This window comes from Rhineura floridana, chromosome 3 (genome assembly GCF_030035675.1).
Source record: "Rhineura floridana isolate rRhiFlo1 chromosome 3, rRhiFlo1.hap2, whole genome shotgun sequence".
Taxonomy (NCBI): Eukaryota; Metazoa; Chordata; class Lepidosauria; order Squamata; family Rhineuridae; genus Rhineura; species Rhineura floridana.
Window position 1 is genome coordinate 172,077,022 of NC_084482.1, and position 25,755 is coordinate 172,102,776.

Genomic DNA, 25,755 nt, shown 5'->3' on the forward strand with positions numbered 1-25,755 from the left:
TTTTGTTTAGGCAAGCCTACCCAGGCATGTAGAAGCTATTGTTTTTCAAATCTGTTTTTAACTCATTGTTGGTTTTATTATTTTGAATATTTTTAAATACCTGTTTTAACTGTTTCTTCCAATAATTTAATTGTTTCTATAAACCACTTTGAGGTTTTTTACATTAAAGCAGTATATAAATGTTGTAAATAAAATATATAAATAAGTTTCTGAGTCACTGTGGCCCTTGGTCTCTTTCCTCTTTTATACTGAGTCAGGCCATTTGGTATCATCTAGCTCAGTACTGCTGACATGGACTAGCATTGGCTCTCTAGGATTCCAGGCAATAGTCTCTTCCAGAGATTCAATTTTGGACCTTTGTATGAAAAACTTGTGCCCTACCACTGAGCTACAGCCCTGTTTAAAAGAGTATCTTTTAAAATTGTTCTTTTCATTTCACTAAGGAATGCACAGCATACTAGGGCAGATCCACATAATACATTTAAAGCACATAAATCCCACCACAGAATCCTGGGAATTGTAGTTTGTTAAGGGTGGTGGGAACTATAACTGTAAGGGGGAAACTGCACTTCCCAGGATTCTTTGGGGAAGTGATGCATTTTATATGTGGGTTGGACGTGCTTTAAATGTATTATGTGGATCTGCATTACTACAATTGTTTTTTAAATTGTTTTTTAAAAAAATTAAATTGTGTTTTTAAATTGTTTTTTGTGTTTTAAAATTTGTATATTTGTTTTTACTGTTTTTAATTGCTGTAAACTGCCCAGAGAGCTTCGGCTATGGGGCGGTATATAAATGTAATAAATAAATAAATAAATAAAATACAGTAATACCTCGTATTAACGTACTCAATGGGACCAGAGCGAGTACATAAACCGAAAATGTCCTTAAAGTGAAGCACTACCTTTTAAAACTTTTTTTCCCTCTCCTTCATGCGGAGCCTCAAAGCCCCGCGCTAAAGCCTCGGCTGCTGCACTGCCACGCCTCTCAGCTGATTGCGATCGCGCCTCCCAGCTGATTTGCGGTGGTGCGATCCCGTCTATTTCCACCCCCACCTGCTAAAGCCTCTGCTGCTGCGCTGCCGTGCCTCTCCCTATATCTAACCCTGTAAGTGGTTTGCTAGCTGTGTTTCTGGAGAAATACAGGCATATGGAGCATGTAAGTTATAGCAAGGCAACGTTAAATGAAGCAACATTAAGCGGGGTATCCCTGTATTCATAAACTTTGCCTGCATATAGATTATTTTAATTAAATTTTAAAATGGAAATAAGATACAAAGTTTTCTGGGTGACCATGGGCTACGCACCATCTCTCAGCCTAATCTGCCCATCAAGATGAAAACAACAGAGGGGGACCATGACCACCCCACGGTGCAATCCTATGCATGTTTACTCAGAAGCAAGTCCCAATGTATTCAATGGGGCTTACTCAGACAGGGAAGCATGCACAGGACTGCAATTCAGTGAAAAGGAACTTCACTCACCCAATCCAAAATTCAGAAATGTGACACATTAAGCTGTTTTGCAGCTGTTTTATACTTGTTTTATGGTTATTGGATTTTAAATGGATTTATTTCTTGTTGCCTTGGTTTCCAACCCTACCTCACAGGGTTGTTGAAAATATTCCATACACACACACACTGGAGATGTAAAAATACATACACCCCATGTAATAGTTTATTGTCAAAACCAGTTAGCCACTGCAGAACATTTTTTTTAAAGTATTAGTTTCTTGCCAAATAAAAGCAGTAACACTTAAGTAAGCCCTGCCTAACTGCTTAAAAAAAAAGAGGATCCGAAGGGGAGAGAAAGACTGACAACACAATCCTTTTCTATGTTCACTCAAAAGTCCCATTGATTTTCAGCACAATCCTAACCATTTCTACTCAAAAGTAAGTCCTACTGAATTCAATGGGGTTAGCTCCCAGGTATGTGGAATTAGCACTGCAGCTTTACTCCCAGAGAAACTTCATATTGGGAAGGTTTTCAAGACAGGTTATGAATAAGACAAACAAACTGTTGCTGTGCAATGCCACGTCGGTTGCCCAAAAAACCTCTCTCATCCATGATATGATAGTGGATGAGGGCACGGACCTGGAATGCATCATAGAAACCTGGCTGGATGAGGCCTCGGCTCTGCTTCTTGAGCCCATGTGTCCAGCTGGGTATTTGTATGCACAGCAGCCAAGGGCCGGTGGTCGGGGAGGGGGAGTGGCAGTCATCTACTGAAGGTCCCTGATTCTGGCCAGATCCCCTCTCCGGGAGACCAAGATCATCGACTGCATGTACTGGAGGTTGGGCCCAAAGGGCAGCCTAGGGATTCTGCTTGTGTACCGTCCACCCCGCTGCACGACGGACTCCCTGGCTGAGATGCTGGAGGTGGTCTCCGATGTATGTGTGTAGTCCCCAAATCTGGTGGTGCTGGGAGACTTCAATGTACATTCGGAGGTCATTCTCACAGGGGCGCCTCGGGACTTCTTGGAAGCCATGGCTTCCTGGGAGCTGCACCTTATTCCAACCGGGCCCACCCATGTAGCGGGCCATGCACTCGACCTTGTCTACATCTCGGGAGAGGAGGGGAATGATCTGAAAGTGGGGGTACATTCGTCAGCCCCTTGTCATGGTCAGATCATTACTTGATAAGAGTGGACCTCTCGATGCCACAAGCCCTCCGCGTGGGTAGAGGACCCATTAGGATGGTCCGCCCCAGGCGTCTGATGAATCCAGATGGATTCATGAATGCGCTTGGGGAGTCTTTGGAGCATGCACATGGGCATTCGGTTGAGACTCCGGTGGAGAGGTGGAACATTGCAATCACTGGGGCAATAGACTGGGTGGCTCCAAAACGCCCTCTCCCCCTGAATAGAGCTCAGACAGCACCGTGGTACACTCCATGGCTGCGAACTCTGAGGCGGGAGGTGAGACTGCTAGAGTGCTAGTGGCAGAAATCGCGCTCTGAGGATCAAACACAGGATAGAGCAGTGGCAGCAGCCTACCATGTGGCGATAGGGGCAGCAAAAAAATAATTTTATGCTGCCTCTATTGTGTCTGCAGAGTGCTGTCCCAGGAGGTTGTTCCAAGTGGTCCGGAGCCTCGTTGGTCCAGTTGCCCCGGATCCGATGGAACAGTTTAAGTCCTCCTGTGATAAACTGGCAAGGCACTTTGCGGATAAAATCGATTGTATACAGAGTGCTATTCCGTGCGCTGTGGACACAGTGAGTGAGCCAGAGTCAGCCAGGGGCATCTTGGCGGGTTGGGATCGGTTCCAGCTTCTTCCATCTGAGGAAGTGGACAAGGTGCTTTCAACCTTAAAGCCTACCACCTGCTTACTTGACCCTTGCCCGTCATGGCTCATTATGAGCTGTAAAGATAGACTGAGCAAGGGGATCAAGGCGGTGGTAAACACATCCCTGGAAGAGGGAATAATGCCATCAGCCCTCAAGGAGGCAATAATAAAACCACTTCTAAAGAAGCCCTCCTTGGATCCCCAAGATTTGAACAACTTTCTCCCAGTCTCAAAACTACCATTTCTGGGCAAGGTGGTGGAGCGGGTGGTGGCAAAGCAGTTGCAAGCGCACTTGGAGGAAGCAGATTATCTTGATCCATTTCAATCCAGCTTCAGGCCTGGACATGGGACTGAAACGGCCTTGGTAGCCTTGGTGGATGATATGAGGAGGGCATTGGATAGGGGTGAATGCACCTTCCTCGTCCTCCTGGATCTCTCCGCGGCTTTTGATACCGTTGACCACGGTATCCTCCTGGACTGCCTGGAGAGGTTGGGCATAGGGGGCACTGTAATGCAGTGGTTCCATTCCTTCCTCTCTGATAGGTACCAGAGGGTGGCACTGGGGGATGAGGTCTCGGACCCATGGCCTCTCACTTGTGGGGTACCACAGGGTTCCATCCTCTCCCCGATGCTGTTTAACATCTATATAAAGCCGCTGGGAGCTATCATCAGGAGATGTGGGCTGCAATATCATCAGTATGCGCATGACACGCAGCTCTATGTCTCGTTCAAGTCTTCACCGGGGTTGGCTGTGGAAACCCTGTCCAAGTGCCTGGAGTCGGTGAGTGGCTGGATGGGAAGGAATAAGCTGAAGCTGAACCCTGACAAAACTGAGGTACTGTTCGTGGGAGACAAGAGAGAGTTGGGGGATGTTAACTTGGTGCTTAATGGGGTACAATTGCCCCTGAAAGACCAAGTCCGCAGCCTGGGGGTCATTCTTGACTCCCAGCTGTCCATGGAGGCTCAGGTCTCGGCTGTGAGCCAGGCGGCGTTGTATCAACTCCATTTGATATGAAGGCTGTTCCACTACCTTCCAAACCATCTGCTCCCATTGGTGGTACATGCCCTGGTCTCCTCTCGCCTAGACTACTGCAATGTGCTCTACGTGGGGTTACCCTTGAAAACGGTTCAGAAGCTGCAACTGGTACAGAATGCGACGGCTTGCCTGATTAAGGGTAGCTGCCGGCGAGACCACATTATATTATTATTTATTTATTAATTAAGCTTATAAACCACCCGACTAGCAATAGCTCTCTGGGCGGTGAACAAAGTACAGTAAAATCATAATACAATACCACAGGACATAAAAACAATCAAAAATCAATTACAACAATTTGTATAAATTTAAGTTAAACTAAATTAAAATGCTTCGGTGAAAAGAAAGGTTTTCACTTGGCGCTGAAAAGAAAACAGCGTCGGCGCCAAGCGCACCTCCACGGGGAGACTGTTCCACAATTTGGGGGCCACCACCGAGAAGGCCCTAGATCTTGTCACCACCCTCCGGGCCTCCCTATGAGTCGGGGCCCGGAGGAGGGCCTTCGTTGTGGAACGTAGTGTACGGGCCGGTTCGTATCGGGAGAGGCGTTCCAACAGGTATCGTGGCCCTGCGCCGTATAAGGCTTTATAGGTTAATACCAACACTTTGACTCTAGCCCGGAAGCTTATTGGCAGCCAGTGCAAGCGAGCCAGAACAGGTGTTATGTGCTTGGACCGCTTGGTCCTTGTTAGCAGTCTGGCTGCCGCATTTTGCACTAGCTGTAGCTTCCGAACAGTCTTCAAAGGTAGCCCTACGTAGAGCACATTGCAGGAGTCTAAGTGTGAGGTTACTAGAGCATGTACCACTGATGTTAGGTCCTCTTTACTCAAATAGGGGCGTAGCTGGGCTACCAACCGAAGTTGGTAGAACGCATTCCTTGCCACCGAGGTACTTGAGCCTCAAGTGAGAGGGAAGAGTCAAAAAGGACTCCCAGACTACGAACTTCAGTCCTGAAGGAGTTGCACTGGTTACCAGTTGCTTTCTGGGCCCAATTCAAGGAGTTGGTTTTGACCTTTAATACCCTGGACGGTTTCGGCCCAGTCTATCTGAAAGAGCGCCTCCAGCATCATCAATGTTGCCGCCCAACAAGATCATCCTCAAAAGACCGTCTCTCCATCCCACCAGTTAAAACAGCTAGACTGGTGAGAACTAGGGAGAGGGCTTTCTCGATTGTGGCACCCACTCTATGCAACTCCCTCCCAAATGACATCCGCCATGCCCTGAAAACCTGTCTCTTCAGGCAGGCCTTTGGGGTGGGTTAGATTTTAGTGTTATTGTTGGAATTTTAAGGCTCTAATGTGAATTGTATGTTTTTATGTTGTGCGTCGCCCAGAGTGGCTGGATAACCAGCCAGATGGGCGACTAATAAATTTAATAAATAAATAAACAAAATAAAAACTGCCCTCTTCCAGTAAATTTTAAACTTGTTTGACTCCTTAATTAGAAAAGTATAACACTGCAGCATGTATACTTTTTAAAACTTCTGTTCAATAATTATTTGAAAGATAAAATATATAATATGCCATTTTTGCAAGTAATTAAAAAGAACCTGCATGTACACTTTTATGCCTACCAAGATTCTGCTGTGATCTTCTGTTGTAGTGCAATCCTATGCATGTTTACTTAGAAGCAAGTCCCAAACCTGTACAGAGAAAGTACTCTTTATGCTGGTGAAAGCTATATATTTACTGAATTCCTGATGTGAGAAAAACAGGAAAAGGTAACTGAGTTTAGCTATTGTCTGGGGTCAACAAATCTTGTCAATCACAACCCTGACTTCACTTAGTGGCTAAAAACCTGAAAGGGCAGGGATTAGAGCAGCTGGTAGTAACAGAAGTTGCAGGGGGGGGCAGCTGACAATTTGGTTTACATCTTTTGATGTAATTGATGGAAGTGGGGCAAGAGCAACTCCTGTTTTGTTCTTTTATTTATGTTCCAGAAGAGAGATAGAGTTAGGGTCCTCCAGATGGATAGGCTTGACTACCTTTACCGGTGATACTCTGACTGAACTTCCTTCCCTCGTTAGACTGATATGCTTAGGGAAGCTTATCTGCCCCTCCTCCTTCTGCCCTTTCCTCTTCTTCGACTGTCTGAGAGAGAGGAGACATCTTTGTCTCTGCTCTCTCTCTTTCCTGAGCCATGAGGGTAAATCCCAAACCTGGGCGTTGCACAACCAACTTAGTTAGTTAGTTAGAACTAGGTATGCCTTTCTATCTACTATGCATTTCTATAAATAAAGCAGCTTTTCTTATTTTATTGAGTCTTAAGTCTCAGTGATCTCAATGCAGGGTAAAAGCCTGCTACTTAGGTAAATACACACACTGGCACACACGCATCTCTGACAGTTGACGTTCTCTGCTAATATCTATACAAATTTACATAACACCTAGAAACTTAATTTTTGTTTTTAAATGAAAGCTAAGAGTCTGGAGATTAAGGTGAGTCACCCAGACACCCGGAGAGGACTCCCAAAAACCAGAGTCTCTGGACGAAAACCAAATACCTGGCAACCCTAGTCCACTGATATATATTTATTGGAAGTAAGTCCCACTTGAAAGGCCCACTTAAGTAAGTGTTCCTAAAATTTCAGCCTGAGTCTCAGGTATCCTTCAGTAAGACAGAGACAGCAGCAGTAGCTGTTATACTGCTCTAATAAAGCCAAAGCAGTTGAAACACTGAACATATACTTAACAATAATTCTGCATTTTGATTTGGGCTGTTCACTTTTTAACACAGAGGAAATATAAAGACATCTCCTTGGTTAGAGTTACTGTACCTATGTTGACTGTACACTATTTCCCTACACAGCTGACCAGCCCACCTAAGCATCCTCCTGATTTCCAATTCCACACATATTGCTGTCTTTTCCCCCAGGGAGATCTCATGGCCCAGCTCACTGCCAAAGGCTACTCTGATATGACAGGGTTCAGCCTCCACAGAATTGCACATAATGAAAAAGGGAAACTCGCAGCCAACAAAATTGGCCATGGATTCTCCTTTGGGACCTGCTCTGTGAAGAATTAAATGAGTGAGTGTGTTGGGAGGCGGGGTTGGTTGGAGATTTGTGTTTTGTTTTTGCTCTAAGTAAGAGAACTAGTGTGCATTCTAGCAGCATTGAAACACTCAGTATTCTTGTATCCCACTGTTTTGGTTGTCTTAGATTCTGGGCCTTGGAATACCATCAAGGTGCTATTGACTAGCACAACAAAGTGCAATTGACTATCAGTGGAGTACCTGTGTGCATATAACCCAAAAGAGGCTGGTCCATTTGGGCAAATGGGGCATTGCCCCACCAACCTCAGTCAGCCCCTACCTGCCTACCATCTCACTTACAACCAGTCCCAGAGTGGCACTGCCAGTCAGCTTCCTCCTCAGTCTCATGTGTTCCCTTTTATAGATGTATCTGATGAAGTGGGCTTTAGTCCACCAAAGTATATACCATTATAAAATCTGTTGGTCTTTTAAGGTGCTGCAAGACTCTTTGTTGCTTTTGCTGCAACATGCTAACATGGCTAGCCCTCTGCTGTTTATTATAAATAACCGTACTGGTAAATTGTACTGGAAACATCAGCAACATGGCTATAGCTAGGAGCCACCAATAATAAAAACAATATTTATAATACCCACAGCATGCCAATGGCTTTTGTACATTCACGCTGCTGTCAAACATACCTTTTCACCCTCAAGTACAGCAGTACTTTCTCCCCGCAACCACCACTCTAGTTTCCTATAATACTTGTCCTCTGTGTGACAGACAAGCCCTGACAAATCTCATTTGAGTTGTCTGAGTTGTATTGGATTTGATTTTTTAAATTCTTAATCTAATTACATACTGTACATGGATCATTGTGGCAGGGTCATTGGTCTTTTGAATTCCAACTTATTCAACAAATTCTGCTTCCTTAAAGTTCACCATCAGTCAGCTGAACAGTTCTATTTAATATTATCAAGGACAGGCATACGAAAAATACTTGTGTGATTTCTCTGTCAGGAAGTAATGCGCTGCAGCTTTGAAATATAGCACGCCTATGTGCATCTTATGTTGTACAGTGGAGGAAAATATCAGGAATTATATATCTGTCTATACATGACTCCATGCATGAAAGCATTAATATTCGAGGTCAGTGTTTACTACTTTTTACTGAAATATTATATTGTAAAACAGAGATATATTTCTTTTTTAAAGTTGCTATACTGTTAAGAGTATCATCATCATCAGGTTGTGAAAACAAAATGGTCCATAATGATAATCTAGAGTAATTTAGGGCAGGCCATAACATTTCAAACAATCATTTTCATCCTGCAGCCCAGTTCTTGTGATGTTTACTCAAAAGTAAGTCCACTGTGTAAGTGTGCATTACAGCTATAGTGACATAAAAGTTGTCTGAGCTAGCATATCTCTTTATTCCAGTGATCTAAAGTGATCCCCTAGTTAAGGTGATCTAATAAAGAATTGTGAGAAATCTATTGTGCTGAATGAGATAGATACCATTATAAATTAAGAGGCACATAGAGTTTTAGATAACAAAGGATTTGATAGTGGCCAGGGTCCTTAAGAGAGGGATACAAGAGGTACTGCTGTACCAGGCCCAGAATCAGCAGGGGGCCTAGACTCTGAGATTTCATTTTTTTTAAAAAAAACAAGTAACTGCCTAGAACTTGTAGAAGAAGAGATATGAAGCAACATTTTCATAACTTAAAAGCCTTTTAAGTAGAGAGCTTTTCCCAGTCTGCATCTGTATTGGAATTGTTCTTAATGTGTCTTAAAAGATTTTTGAAAAGATGTTCTTAAAGATGTTTGTAGTGTTTTATAACATGTTGTTGGCTGCCCTTGGCTCCTTCTGGGAGGAAGCGTGGGATATAAAGTAAATAAATAAATAAAATAAAATAAAATAAAATCTGCAACTACTGTGCTCACCAATTGCTTTATGAGAAATGACTGCAGCTCCACCTTTCAGTGTTTTTAGCCAATGAGCACTGTCACAGTTACGACTGTTAAGTTCTATAGAGAATACTAGAGTCATACATGCACCAGGGAAGATCAAAATGGCTTCAAAATGATCCAGGAAGTCCCTTCTCCATACAATAAGAGCATAAGAAAACTGTCAAAGGCCACCATCCTGTTCTCACAGTAGTCAACCGGATGCCAACAGCACCAGATGCAAAGCTGCAGTGCTGCCTTCCTAGCAGCGATGTTGCTTCCACTTATCGGGGGAGAGGCAGTGGAGAGGTTAGTGCAGTGTGCACACACAGGCAGAACCAACCCAGGGCTGTTGCTGGTGCACCCACACCACACGAACCTCCCTGCTGCCTCAGCCCTCCCAGCCAGTGGCAGTGACACCACGGCCAGGAAGCTAAGACTGTAGTTCTGCCCAACTGGGCAAGCTACTTCTGAATAGCACTCTCCCTACTTGTGCTGCTCAGCAACAGGTATTTAGAGGCATCCTGCTTCCAGTACTGGAACTAGGACACAGTCATCATGGCTACTAACCATTGACAGACTTATCCTCCATTAATTTTCCTAAGTCTCTTTTAAAGCCATTTAACTTGAGGGCCATTGCTACATCTTGTGGGAACAAATTCTATAGTTTAACCACGTTCTGTGGGAAGACGTATTTTCCTTTGTTTGTCCTGAATGCACATTTTTGCAAAGCAATTTCCCATAATATAATGCATTTTTGTACACATTACTTGACTGGAGAACTGCACTGCAAAATTTGAAGAAGTGTACATTTTGAAGGATGTTTACATTTCGTTCCCATGTTGTTTTGGAAAATGCAAACCAGGTAGGTGGCCTTTAAATGTAAATTGAATCAAAATTCTTCCCCACCCCTACCTATCAGGAGCTCCATTCCGCATAAAGTCAGAATTGGCCTTTAGTGTGGTGGCATCTACCCTTTGGAACTCCCTTCCACTGTGTATGAGACAGATGCCTTCTCTATTGTCTGCTAAAGGTGTTTCTCTTTCAACAATATTTATAAATAGATATCTTTATCCCAGTTGGTATCTGTAGTGGATGTGGACTGATTTTATGTATGTGCTGATAGATAGATAGATAGATAGATAGATAGATAGATAGATAGATAGATAGATAGATAGATAGATAGATAGATAGATAGATAGATAGATAGATAGATAGATAGATAGATAGATAGATAGATAGATAGATGTTTCAGGATGCCTCGTGGGAAGTGATTCATAAATTGATTAAATAAATAATCATATTTCTAAATCTGCATCTATACATATAATTAGCATATGGAATGTTATGCATATTTGTTGTTGTTTCTCTTTCATGAGTGGGGCAGAGAGCTATAGTGTACTGGGCCCAGAAAATTATTTTAGGGGGCCTTATTAGCGCTCCTGATAGAAGAGGTAGTCATTAGACTTTTTAGAAAATAATTTAAATAAGACACACAGGGAACGAATTGTACACTTATTAGGAAAAACAGCATTTCCCTGTTTCTTCATACTGCTGATCACCTCTCACAAACCATTCCATACTATTCACCACATTGCAATCAAGGCTGATTTCTGATCTTTTAAGTTTTGCATATTTATTAGTAGATGCAGCAAGTACTACAATCTCCCCAAGGAACTATTTGCATTAAGCAAATATGGTGCTGTAGGCAAAAAAGGACACACATGCTTTTAATGTGGTGCAGGAGGCTGAGGGGGAGACTTGTCTCTCCAAACAAATGAATGTTTGGAAGAAGAGGGTGTTGTCTAGTTATGATGGTAGGTAAGGCAAATTGCATTACTAAGCCCAAGAAACACAGAGCAAGGGAGACAGTATCTTTTTCAGGCCAGTAAATGTTATCATCTCTCTTGGCTGCAGCAGAATCAAAATTTTCTTCGGATGCTTTCTCTTCCTATGCAAACTCCCCTTTCAGCAGGCACTGCCTACTCTCTCTTAGAACGTCTGCAGTTGGCGGGCAAGCCCCACAGAGATAATGCTAGGATCAGGTCAAAAAAAAGAGGGGCCCTATGTTTTGAGCTACAAAGAGCAAGAAGGAAAGTACAATAGGAATCCAATCCACATCCCTGTTTAGGGCATAAACTCCTTAAAAATGGATCTACCTATGAAATGAGTTTTTAAATACTTATTCTCATATTCTAGGATCACATGTATTACAGTTGATACTGTCAAAGAAACAGAATTGTTATTGAAAATAGTGGGTGGTGTTTAATGCTAGTTCTACTCAGAGTAGGCCCATTGAAATGAATATACATAGCTAACTTAGGTTCATTAATTTAAATGGATCTACTGTGAGAAGAACTTAGGCGACTATAACCCAATATGGCACATGAGGCTAATGAATGGGCAACTTCTTAGTCACAGGCTGACTTAATATGTGGTCAGAAAGGAACATACATTGTTCCAGATGGGTCCTCACCAACTTCAGTGACAAAATGTAAGACTTCTGTTTCTTTCCACCATGTTAAATTGAAAATACCCCCATGCCATTTTGCTGCTTCCCATAAGCTCATTTCAAAACAATATCTTACACATTTTACAGTCCTGAACATAGAAATGCTTGCTTAACAACCCTCAAAGTTTTCATGGTGATATACAAAGCACTCAGAGAGAATTCAGTTTAAAGCAAGAGGGGGGGGGGAATCCAGAATCCAGACACCTGTTGTACTGTCATCTCATAAGAATCCTGGGAAGTGTAGTTCATGAAGGATGCTGAGAGTTGTTAGGAGACTCCTATTCCTATTCCTCTGACAGAGCTCCAGAGTGGTTTAACATTCAGTCCCTCATCTGGGAATTGTAGCTCTGTGAGGGGAACAGGGCCTCTCCTAGCAACTCTCAGCATCCTTCACGAACTACACTACCCAGGATTCTTTGGGGGAAGACATGACTGTCTAAAGTGAAATAAAGGTCTGGTGTGGATGTGGCCAGGGACAAGTTTGGTTTAAATTTAGGTGGGAGACTTCATGTGTCTGCTGTAGAATAAAAAAGTGGGGGAAAGCCCAAAAAATGATAGTCTTAATAATCTTTCCTTTTGGAAAGGCAAGGGGCTTTCCCTCTGCCCTGTGCCCACCCACCTACCCAATACCCTCTCTTCCCTCCCCCTCTCTTTCCCCTCCTCCTCCATCCCTGTCCCTCCCCCATGCCAGTTTCACCTATCCTAAGCGTGATTGTACAGGAGTACCTATTGAACTCAATAAGCATGCAAATGATCAAACCTCCCCTCCCTCCTATCCTCTCCCCCTGCCCGCCCCTCCCTTTTCTTTCCCTGTCTCACTCCTCCCCTTCCCTGTCCCCTCCCCTTCCCCCTCTGCTCCTTCTCTCCTCTCCCTTCCTCCTCCTTCCCCCTCCCCCTTCTCCTCCTTCCCCCTTCCCCTTCTCCTCCTTCTCCCTCCCCCTTCTCCTCCTCCTCCATGGTCAATTTCACCAAATTTAAGCATGACTGCATGAAAGAAAATACCACTGAACTCAATAAGGATGCAAATGATCAAACCTGTCTTCCCCTCCCCCTTTCCCTCCCTCTCCCCTCTTCCCCCTTCCCCCTCCTCCCTATACCCCTCCCCTATCCATTCCAGCCCTCCCTTTCCCCCTTCTCCTCTTCCCCCATAGTCAGTTTTACCAATCCTAAACATAATTGCAGGGGAGTAAATCTCATTGAACTAGATAGGCATGCATATGACCAATCCATTCTCAGCAAACTTGCACAGGGCTGATTAAAATATGTTGCTACTTAAGCAGTTACTCTAGCTGTTGGAAAAAAAACAAGCTCAGCCTGCCCAAGATGCATGTGTTCAGCCTGCTATGCTTAAACCACTCCACTTAATGAAGGGTGGGCATTGTCAATTAAAAACATAGAGCATACCTAGAAATGTGCTGGAATATATTTCACCTCCCACTGGTTTATCTTGTGCCAACTGAGAGACTCCTGATTTCCACTGGAGACTATTCTGCAGAATGGTAGTGCCATTACTCCACAATTAGTGTAAATCTTTTAGTGTAATTTATGCAAAGTGTTGCTGTACTTCACATATTCACAGAGAAAGCAAAAGAAAATAATTTACGATAGGAAACTTCACTAAAATTGCAAAGTAAATCAAACATGTTTAAAGTGAATATAAGAACTATATCAATTGTCTTAATATTGTTGCTTCTTTCCTGCTAAAACATGATCAGCACAGCACATGTCTTGTTTCTGTTATTTGGGCTGATTGCAGCTGTTGCCACCACTCACTATATGCTCAGAGGCACGTTACCAAATTCTTCCAAACTACACAGGAAGTGGATTGGACTGTGAAAGACCAACCCAAATTGTGTTTGCATTTTGACAACTTTGTAGGGCAGTCCAATATCTCAGAGAGGAGGTCAGGTCTGCTGCTCCCCTGGTGCATTCACTATAGCTGCCCAATTTCCCTGCTTTGATAGAACTATCTATTGGCTATAAGTACGTTCTTAAACCACAAAGTTTTTTGCCTATTAGTGAATATAGAGTTATTCACACATAAAGCATATCCATAAATTATTTAAAATGTACATCTTCAAAATGTAATGTGGGAATACAACAAACTTACATCCAAGAGAGAACTTCCACCTACATGTATCACTAATGCTGCCCCATAATCTATGAAGTAGTTGCCCTTAGACTCCTCAGCTCACCTCAGTTGCTCAATATCCAGACCCCATTCTGAAAGTAACTTCTGTGATGTCCAATTATATAGATTCATTCATTTCTATATTAAAAAGTAAAAACATCAGAATACTCAGTAATAACTATTTAATTTTAAAATGGGATATTCAGTATTAAAATTTCTCCTTCATGTATGCTGGCACCAAAACCACAGAAATTGCCAAATTGCTGCTCAAGCTGCCAAAACTTGGGGGAGGGGGACCATGGGAGGAGGGAATTCACAGGAGAGAGCAGGTGGCTATAGAATGCTGTCATGAATAAACCCATCTAAATATCTCTAGCAGCAGCATCCTCAAAGGGATAATCGGAGAGTTTAACAAAATCAGTTTTCTACGACTACCTCAGAACGGAGAAAGACAGACAGCTAACAACAATGTGAGGCATTCATGAAGGGACTGTGATTGTTCCAACAAGATGTGAGCAGCACAGCTACACTGTACTTAAGAATGTGGCCAAATAGACACATCTTGCAAACATTGACCATAGCCATTGTCTTCCTGAATATCACATCTGCAATTTGGTGTAACCTTGCAACATTGTTACTTGCAAGTGAATCTGACTTGTGAAATTTAGATCAATATATTAATCTATAGAATAAGAACATGCTTAATAGAAAGTAAATTTCACTGAAATCAATGTGACTTATTTCCTACTAGTAAAGTTGATGCCTAATGACTTTCCTTTTGCATTTCATTTCACAGCTGCTTTAAAATCCACCAAAATGTATACAGATGATAAGTGGGTCTCCCTCACAACTGAAAATTACTGAGGGAATTAAATTGTCTTCTTATTCTTATGCAATGCCTATTTTGTAAGCAAAATGATTGCCCAGTAATCTGCCTGTTTCTTACTGCCTTCTTCAGATATTTCAAGTTGCTTTTGCAACTTTGCACTTCTGCTACAGAGCAATAAGCTCCATTTAGTTTGTTCTATTTGCAGCATTTGAATACGAAACTCATAATTCTCTCTACATACCAGGGGGCAGGAGATGGCAATTAAATGGGAGTTATTAGATAATTAGATAACATTTTCAGTAAGCTGCATAGAAGGGTACAAAATTGTACCCTTCTATATGTGTGTGGTGTGTGTATGTTACAAATTAATTCTGTAGCCAGCATGCTGGGAGTGGCAGAACTGGCAAAAAAAAGTTTACAGCACAGGTGGCAGGCAAAAAGTGAAGTACACAATATGAGATTTCACATGTTTAGTATAGACTAGGTGGGGGAACCTCAACCACAGACCTAGGAGCGAAATGTGGCCCTCCAGCCTCTCCACCTGGCCACACTCCCTCCCCAGCCACACCCCCTCTCCTCAGGTCACCCCCTTGCCAACCTTGCTTCACATTCTCCTTGAGTGTTTTTGACTGGCCAGAATGTGTCCTTGAACCTTTCACTTCCCTTGATGGAGGATGGGCAGGGGTGGGAGAAGGGTGAGTGTGTAGAAACTAGCCTACAGTACCAAGTTAACATTTACATTCATTAATGCTCCACCTACGTTAGCCTTTGGCCCCATCCACCACTGGCATGTGGTCTCGGCAGGTTGTTGAGAAGTGAATGAAGTCATGGGCTAAAAAATCTCCATTCCTGGTATATAGCCTTGGCATTCTCATCCAGCCAGGGCTGAGCCTCAGTACCTTTTTCATTGACAAGGCATAACCCTAGAAAACCTGGAACTAATGAAAGTTCAATCTGAGCATGCACAGAAAATTTTATATTACTACATAGCCACAATCAGGTTTATCTGATGCTGTTCAAACAGGCAAATTGACTCCACTGCGCAGAAAACATTCCTTTTGTTCATTTGAAACTTATTGCATGTTGTTTCTATTATGGCCCCCCTCTAGTTTTAGGTATTAACACAACAAAAGCAATCCCCTTTCCACTTTTTCTAAATCATTTGTGGTTTTAGATATCCCTCATCATCCTTTTTTTTAAAGCTGCCTCTTGTTTAAGTCTTAATATTTTTAGTTTCTTCTCATATCCATTTCATATACATGATCATTTTTGTCTCTCTGTTGTAATCATGTTTGTGCTTATTTCTTGTATCCCTTTGACAATAATGTCTGCCATCTGCAGTAGTTCCATCAGCATAAAATAAAATGTAAGCAAAATTAAGATTTCCCAGTTTAATGATGCTACACACACACGTAACAATAAATCAGTTAATAGTTTACCACAGAGGTCATCAATGTGGTGGTTGTGGGCACCCATAGTGGTCTTGCCTGATGTCCACAGTATCCTTAATCCACATCCACTCTGCTGAAAGTAGGCCTGACAGAAGTATTGTATTGTATTGTTATGGGGTATGCTTGGTGTTGGGGTGTTTGGGGTGGCCACAACAGTGTCTCTGGTTTGCAAATGTGCCCATTGCCCAAAAAGATTGGTGACTCCTGAATGTACCAATCTGGACTATTTTGCTGTTCCTTGCTAGCATGATGGAGAAACAAGCCACAATCCCTAGTTTAAAGTATGTCTGAACTGGGGAAGCATGATTTGTGTCACTGTGACAAACTATGATTGTTCAGTAAGCCATGAACAAACCTTGGATATAGATCATGATTTTTTTGGACAGAAACAAATCATGGCCTTTTGTATGGACATAAAACTAAGCTAGCAATTGTGATTTGTTTTCCCCACACAACAGCAGGGATGAACAAATTATTCCAGATTGGTGTGTTACAGTAAACCATTGTGAAACCTCAAGCATTCAAAATATGAAATCTCCAGTAAAATGAGGAAACTTGATTTTTTAAATAAAGAATATGTAAGTAGGGTTGCCAGGTCAGAAGCATCACAAACCCTTAAATTTCAAGGGCAGGCCGGAGTGATGTCATGGGGGTAGACCCAAATGATGTCATGGGGTGGGCCCAATGGATATAACAGGTAGTGATGTAATTAAGCATGATACTTTAAGCATCAACCACAGTTGCTTGGAGCATACAATTCAAACAAAACATTTTTTCTGATTGAAAATTCAGATAGAAATCTTGGCTAAAATATGGAGCCTGGGTAGGGAATATTTAATCTAGGCTACTTGCTTCTGGCAAGAAGGGTTTAAGTGCCCTCAGGCCAGGCCAGTCACCAGAAGGCCACTGTAGGAAGAAAGGAGCCTAGTGTTCTGGAGATGTTAGACAGGAGCACTCAGGAGTAAAGATGGATGCCCCTGAAGGATGCAATTCTAAACTCATTTATGAAGTGACTAAGCCCCATAGAACTCAATAGGACTTACTACTGAGTAAATATGGTTTGTATTGTGTGGTTGGTAAGGCTTGACTAGGGATCTTCTGCAAAGATATCCATATCCAAGCAGGGTTGGCAACTCCCTGCCTGGAATGCCCTGCCCCTACCTTTTAGTATAGCTGCTCCAAACTTCTTTACAGAAGATTCTCTGCACTTTTCTGTCTACCATGTGGGCTGCTATAAACTCGCTTTGACAGCCAACCCAATTCCAGTGAGTAAAAATGACACAGAGAAAACACACATAGTTTGGTCTACCTTCACAGGTAGCAGTTTGGGAACAACAATTGCAGCCACACTTCCCAGTATGCGAATTTTCTTTTACCACTGTTTGGCAAGAAACAAGCCATCATGCAACCAACAAGGAGGAGTGGGTTTAAGGGGGTTGAGCTGAGCGCATGGAACCATTGTTGTTGCTTCTATGGATGTAAGGGAGTGAGGTTAAAGGTAAATGAAATGCAAACAGAAAAAGAAAAAGACAGTGATAATTTCCTAAATGCAATACCATACCAACCACAACAAAATTCCTATGACTAAGGCAGAAAATGCAGCATCCCACAACCAGTCAGAATTCCTAACCAAAAACCAAAACTAAAAAAATCCTGACAGCAAGTTAGCCAAGGTCACAGAAATCCCCATGCAGCACAATCTGATCCAGGGACTGCAGTTAGCGCAGAATGCAGTGGCACAATTGCTGACATGAGTGAGACTCTGTACATAACACCTCTGCTCTGAAATCTGAACTGGTTGCTGATTTGCTACCAGGCCAAATTCGAGGTGTGCTTTCCATGTTACAGGTACCACATAGTACTTGTTCTGCTCTTGTAAGAAATCAGTCCTCTAGTGTGGCAGCACCTACACTTTTGAACTCCCTGCCTATTGACATTACCAGGCGCCTTCATTGTACTCTTTTCAGCACCTGTTAAAAACATTTTTGTTTAGGCAATCCTACCCAGATACGTAGAAGCTATTGTGTTTTTTATCTGTTTTTAACTCATTGTTAACTTTCATCTTCTCCCAGGAATTTTAGCATATGTTTTTAAATTGTTTTAAATTTTTAAATTGTGTTTTAAATTGTTTTTAAAAGATGTGTTTTAAATTTGTATATTTGTTTTTAATGTTTTTAGTTACTGTAAACCGCCCAGAGAGCTTTGGCTATGGGGTGGTATATAAATACAATAAATAAATAAAGTGTTGGTTTTATTATTTTGAATGTTTTTAAATACCTGCCTTTAACTGTTTTTGCCAGTAATTTCATTGTTTTAATTCCTTCTGTAAACCACTGAGATTTTTTACAATAAAGTGGTATATAAATGTAAATAAAATACATAAATAGATTTTAGAGTCACTGTGGCCCTTGGATCTGTTTCCAGTTTTAGGAACAAAAGAATCTGCCTTATATCAGCTGAGGATATTTGGTACCATCTAGCTCAGTTCTGATGACATGGACTAGCATTGGCTCTCCAGGATTCCAGGCAATAGTCTTTTCAGAAATTGAATTTTGGAGCTTTGCACGCAAAGCATATGCCCCACGACTGAGCTATAGCCCTTCCCGTTTTAAAGAAGTATCATTTCAATTCACTAATGAATGCACATCATACCTAGGGCAAATCCACACAATTCATTTAAAGCACATTTGAAGCACACGAATCCCACCACAGGATCATGGGAACTGTAGTTTGTTAAGAGTGGTGAGAATTATAACTGAGGGGGTAACTATACTTCCCAAGATTCCTTAAGGGAAGTCATGCACTTTAAATGCAAGTTGTATGTGCTTTAAATGTATTGTGTGGATCTACTTAATAAACTTTGCCTGCATGTAAATTGTTTTAATTATTATTTTTTAAATGGAAATGAGCTATAAAATTTACTGGATGACCATGGGGTGCCCCCCCATCTATCAGTCTAATCTGCGCCTCAGGATGAAAACAACAGAGGGGAACCATGACCATCCCAAGGAAGAAGGGCACACTTAAAATGTAGAGGAAGTAATAACGTGCAGCCATAGTGTGAAATCAGATACTTATCGGGACATAGTATGAAGAAATATTAATATAAGCGTGACTGTCAAATATGTTTATTATTTACACAGCCTGTAAAGATATTTATAGTGCAATCCTATATTTGTTTACTCAGAAGCAAGTCCCAATATATTCAATGAGGCTTACTCAAACAGGGAAGCATGCACAGAACTGGAACCTGAAGTGATAACGTTGACTCACCCAACCCAAAATTCAGAACCATGCCACTTTAAGCTGTTTTGCAACTGTTTATATTTGTCTTCATGGTAATTGGATTTTAAAGGGATTTATTTGGTTTGCCTTGGTTTCCAATCACCACCCATACCTCACAGGGTTGTTGGGAAGACACCATATATATACACACACTGGAGATGTAAAAAACACATACACCCAACAGTTTATTGTCAAAACCAGTTGGTCATTGCAGAACTTTTTTTTAAAAAAAAATCAGTATTAGTTTCCTACATAATAAAAACAGTGATACCTATGTAAGCCCTGCCTAATTGCTTTAAAAATAGAATTGGAAGAGGAAGAGAAAAATTTACAAAACAAACACAATCCTTTGCTATATTCACTCAAAAGTCCCATTAATTTACAGTACAAGCCTAACTATGTCAACTCAAAAGTAAGTCCTATTGAATTCAATGGGGTTTACTTCAGGTATGTGGGATTAGCATTGCAGCTTTACTCCCAAAAAATCGAGTATTGGATTAAAGCTTCATATTGGGAAAGTTTTCAAAACACTGTCTTCTTCAATAGACCAGGAAAATTTAAACATTTTTGACTCCTGCACCCCAAAGAGAAAAAGACTTTTCGTATTTCTGAAAGCTATATACTAATTCAATTAATGAGATTTTCAGATAAAAACAGCGGTTTTCTGGCCTTGCAGTGGGGTCTAGTTACTGCCTGGAGGCCAATAAATCCCTTGTCAATCACAATCCTGACTTCACTTATTGGCTACAAACCTGAAAGGGCGGGGTTAGAGCAGCCAGGTACAAGCTCATTTAAAAGAAGTTGCAGGTGGCATCAGTGCCGTTTTGGTGTATATCTCTTGAATTAAACCACTTAGAAGCTTTTTTTTTTTTTTAAAGAAAGCTGAGCATCCAGAGATTAAGGTTACTTACCCAGAGACCTGAAGAGGACTAAAAACATCCAGTGTCTCAGCAAAAACCAGAGATATAGCAAACCTATATGTAAGACCTGTAAAAATTATTGGGGAGGCGGAAGATACAGGAGATATAGACTCACTGTGTTGTCCCTTAGCTGAGGACATGTACTGATCCACAATCCATTATAGACTGATTCTTACAAGTTACATTTAAAAATAGACCATGTGCTGACTTGTACCTGTGTCAGCATTCATTGATCCAGTCATGTGAATGCCAACCCAATGCTCAGAAATCTTTGCAGCCAAGGCAATGGCTTTAAAAGCTTAATAAGCTGAGATATGAATGTGCTTTTGTCCCGAGCACACGGCCCCTTTATTCCTCCCTTACAGTGTGAGCAATCAAATGAGAAAGTCATTAACCACAGTTTCCTTCTTCATCTGAACAAGTAAGTAGGGTTACCAACCTTGGGACAAGCTGGGATGTTAAACCAACCAAAACTAGAGGTTTGATTTGACATCTGGTGTGATTGCTCACACTGCAAAGGGAAGTGTGAAGGGACTGCAAGCACAGGCAAAAGGTTTGTCACAACTTAGAAATATCTAAAGGGGCTCAGTCACAACAATAGCATTAGAATTACTTCCATATTATCATGTGCTTGGTGACCTCGATCTAAAAATATAAATATTCCATTTCAGATTTTTCTGCATGTTCTTTTCATAAAGTTCTAGTAAAAAGGAATTAGAAAATGTTGCCATTGTAATTTCCTTGCAGTGGAAAAAGAATCAAGTTCCTATACAGTTCATCCTAGTTAATTTCCTGTTTCTTTTTAGCTAAGAATAACACACTTTCCGATGAATTGTTAATTCAGTTAATGGTGTGAAGACTCAGCTAGCTTTGCATTGTGTGGATAGGATATGAAAGAAGGGGCCACCCATGTCAATCCAAGGCTAAACAGCTGCTAAGTTGAAAACTATGTACATCATCGTCTGTGCAGAGTTTCTCTAGATCTACTGTCAGGAGTGGCTGGTGCAGCAGCGCTCCCCTTTCATGCTGTCAGCCCAATGGTCAGCTGCAAAGGTGAGTCAAGGAGACCAGAAGAGGCTGGCCAGGAGAAGGAGAGATGCTCAAGCAGCTGGAGGACAAGGGCTGGAGGGTAGCACACTGAACAGGGGATCCAAGCAGGGAGAGAGAAAGGACAGGGAAGAGGTAATAGAAAAAGGAAAGCGTAAACAGTTAGCCCTGCCACAGCAACTTTGGAAGCAGCAACTTTGTGGGAGGAAGGAAAACGCTGCATTCTGAGGCTAGCTACCCCAGTGCTATTGCTGCTCTTGTTATTTCTGTTTCCATGCAAAAGTAACCCCAAACACCTTATACAGTCATTCTGTGACAGGATCCTTGAACGACCATGTTACCAAAATCCTTAAGATAATACTATCTATACTGCAAAGGATGTTATGAAAATGTGTCTAGATTTGAAGAGCTATTTTTCAGTGTTTCTTTATCTACAGAACATGCCTTTGGAGCTGTCACACAACATAGTAGCCTATAAATGGGATCAGTATTGTAGAAGACATGGATGGGATCCTGTGGTCCTCCAGATGTTGTTCGACTACAGCTCCAATCATCTGTGACCACTGGCAATGCTGGCTGGGGCTGATGGGAATTGCAGTCCAACAACATCTGGAGGACCACAGGTCCTCCATTCTTGTATAGGATATGGAAGGATACTGTAAATGTAATTCTGCCAAATTGATTTGGGGTATTTTAAATACCTATGAAACGCTCTAATTAATTTATCATCCTTAACTGAGTTCAATACCTTCCAAAACCATTTTATAAACCACTGTCCTTGAGCTTTATTCCAGCTCCTCTCTTACTGAGATTCCCACTGGTCTTCTGTGATAGTACTTTTACAAGTCACCAGATAATATAACTGTTCCTCAAATCCACATCAGATCCTTTTGTGAAAGATCAGTATTGGCCTACTAGTTATGTGATATTATTAATGTCATTTTTACTGTGGTTGTAATTTGTTTCAGGACTTTTTTTTAGTGATGTATAAGTGCTACATAAATTTAATAAAGCTAACCTAATTCTGCGGATAGGTAACTTATGGCCAGACTGGTAACAGGGACCAGACGGTCCAAACATATAAAACCGATTCTGGTCCACTTACATTGGCTGCCTATATGTTTCTGAGCCCTATTCAAGGTGCTGGTTTTAACCTATAAAGCCTTACACAGCTTGGGACCACAATACCTGATGAAAAGCCTCTCCCGACACAAACCCACCCATACACTACGCTCAACATCAAAGGCCCTCCTCCGGGTGCCTACTCCAAGGGATGCTCGGAGGATGGCAACAAGGGAAAGGGTCTTTTCAGTGGTGGCCCTCAAATTATGGAATGATCTCCCCAATGAAGTTTGCCTGGCGCCAACATTGTTATCTTTTCGGCGCCAGATCAAAACTTTCCTTTTCTCCCAGGCATTCTAACAGTATGTGCTGAGCTCTGACCCCAGGTCTTTTACCTGGTTTAATTGTGCTTCATGGTTTTAAACTTTGTATGGTTTTTAAAATTGTATATTTGTTTTTAATGTTCAATGTTTTTACTTTTTGTAAACTGCCCAGAGAGCTTTGGCTATGAGGTGGTATATAAATGTAATAAATAAAATAAATAAATGTTAACACTAAGGGGTTGCTGCCCTTGCTTGCTTTGCCCGTTCACCTACCCCACTTCCTAAACCCCTAACCACCAGCCCTCCCCTTATTGCTCACCAAAAGCTTTTTATGATCCTCCTCCCATCTCTTCCCCACCTTGCCATAGCTGCAAAGGAATGCCAACCCAGCCTACTCCCCATCCCCAACTGCCCCCAGGCCTTATCAAACTCCCCCTCCTCTTAGACCAGGCCAAGCCTTCTTTTTCTCCCCCCACCCAGGTCATCCAGACACCTTTCTTCTCCCCCTTCTAGAACGGCAAGGCTCTTTTCTCCCCCTCATCTTCTGGCTCAGCAGGTCTCAGAAGTCTGTCATCACACTGCAGTTTGCAGCATCACCTGTCAGCAGCCATGCAAACTACAGCTGCGTGACAACAACCTTACAAATTTATGTGTATAGGATTTAGGACCACACCAGTAATATCACATATCCTAAGCTAAGAGAACACAGCAAAATGTTATAGTATCAATAGACGTTCTACCCCAGAAACGTTAGAGTCAGGCTGCAATCCTAACCTCACTTACCTGGCAGTAAGCCCCACTAAATTCAATCAAACTTATTTCTGAGTAGACATGGTAAGCAGTGAGCTGTTAGGTAACACCACCTAGCAGTGAACTGTTAAGTAGCTAGTTGATGAAGTCTTTAAAGACTCCTATACAGGAAGTTGTCAGACATAACTTGTCTACTACCAACTATTCTCTTCTACAGTAAACAGATTGCCACCTCACATTTGGGGGGAATTGAGTGGGAAGAAGTCTGGTTCAAATACCCTTCCTGAATAGAATTAATTGGCATTACTCTGTAAACCCTCCCCATAAAATATATATAATTATTGATTTCTGTCATTACAAAGACTCCTGATTTCTCTAAGGAGCTGTATCATAAATACTTCCTGTCACTTAAATCATTCCCATCATTGCATGCCTTCAATATCAAAGTGAATTGGTGGTTCATTTTCTTCCAGTCTCACAAAAAAGAAACTACTCAATGCATTGACTAATGTACCTGCAGATGAGAAGCATAGAGGCATGTGATATGGTTCCAAGCTGTAACTTGAGCAAAGTTAACCTGTTAACTTACAGCAAATGAAAACATGTACACCCGGTGGAACTATTTCTAGAACCTCAGCATCCATGCAAGGGTGTTAAATCTGGTACCCATTCCATTAATCTTTAGAGGGTTTCAGACATGGGAGTGCCAGCTTGGTACTTCCCCCCTTGCCACATCAGCATAAAATGGGAATTTGCCATCCAAAGGGAGATGCATTAAAATATTTGCCCCAATGAATTATTTTGCCCATAGTGTATCTGCAGTCATCCTAGGTTTTTCCAAAAAAATTAATGGATTTGTAGGTCAGAAAGGAAAAGGGTGAAAGGTTCAATCTAGCAATCACATCGCAATTAAAATGCCTATCATTCCAGGCCTAAAAAAGGACTTAGCTCTGCTTTTCCTAATTACACCACTATTTAATATACAGGCATCTGCAGTCCTAAATGCTCCTAGCGAATTTCTAACAACAAGTTGGAAACTTAATTGCCTGTGGGGCAAGTTGCTAGTAAATAGAAAATTAAATAAAGTGTGCTAATGTGAAGCCTCTTGGAGAAACTCAAGAATTCCATGGCGTTAAAATAAGAGCAGTGAACTGTTGCTTTGCTATCCTGGGCAAATGGTGAAGCCCAGCTCCAGATCTGGATCTGCATGTGTAATTATGCAGCCATCGACATGCTGACAGCAGCATTTAAATCCTATTGAGGTTGTGTAGCCCAAGCTCACACTAAAACGAATTATTTCCATGGTTCTTATCCCCATACTTTAAGCAGAGTTCCTTCCTATAAACATCCAAACTAAAGAAAATGGTGATCAACTTTAGCCCCTACCCCATGACTCTGATCTGTCCTGCCCCATAAACTGCCAACAATAGCTTCTTATCCCCACACTATCTGCTTCCCAGTGGCCTATTGCTGCTCTCATCCCAGGTCCTCAAGAAGCTATTCTGCCATGTTTTTAAAGCAACTCATCTTATGCCGATTTTTGAAAAGTGTCACTTGATGATCCAGGTAAATTCCAGAAAAGCCAATATGCAATATCTGTTGCAGCAAATATGATTTTTTAAAAAAAATCCTGAGATTTCAGAAACGCTAACAAATATGGTCACATTTTCACCAAAGTTGTAAACCTCCAACTGGGCTGTAGCACTTCACAATGCTGGTCTGAACTCACCTGGTTGGATTTTCCTGCATCCAGGTTATATTATACAGCCACGAGAGTGTATGTATACTATAGCCAGGATTGATTTTTCTCATTCCTCAGTGTTAAATTGAAAATATCCCTCATGCTATTCTGATGCTTCCCATAAGCTCATTTTAAAACAAAACATATAGTCTTGAGCTCAGAAACACTTGCTTAACAACCTTCTAAATTTTAATGGTGATACACAAAACAGTCAGGGAGAATGGAAAGTTCAAAGTGTAAAACAAGAGAGAAAAACCTAGACCTGTGTTGGACTTTTTTCTGTCAGAGTTCTCATAATCTGTTGAAATTAATTAAAAATCAGCCATGTTCACAGAGTACCTATAATCCTATTACTGACCTTGCTCCATACTCTGACCTTCATCTTCTGCAGTTTAAAAGTTTAAAAAATGCCTAGCTGATTTTTAATTAATTTAAGAAATTTAGCATTGAAGTCAATGATAA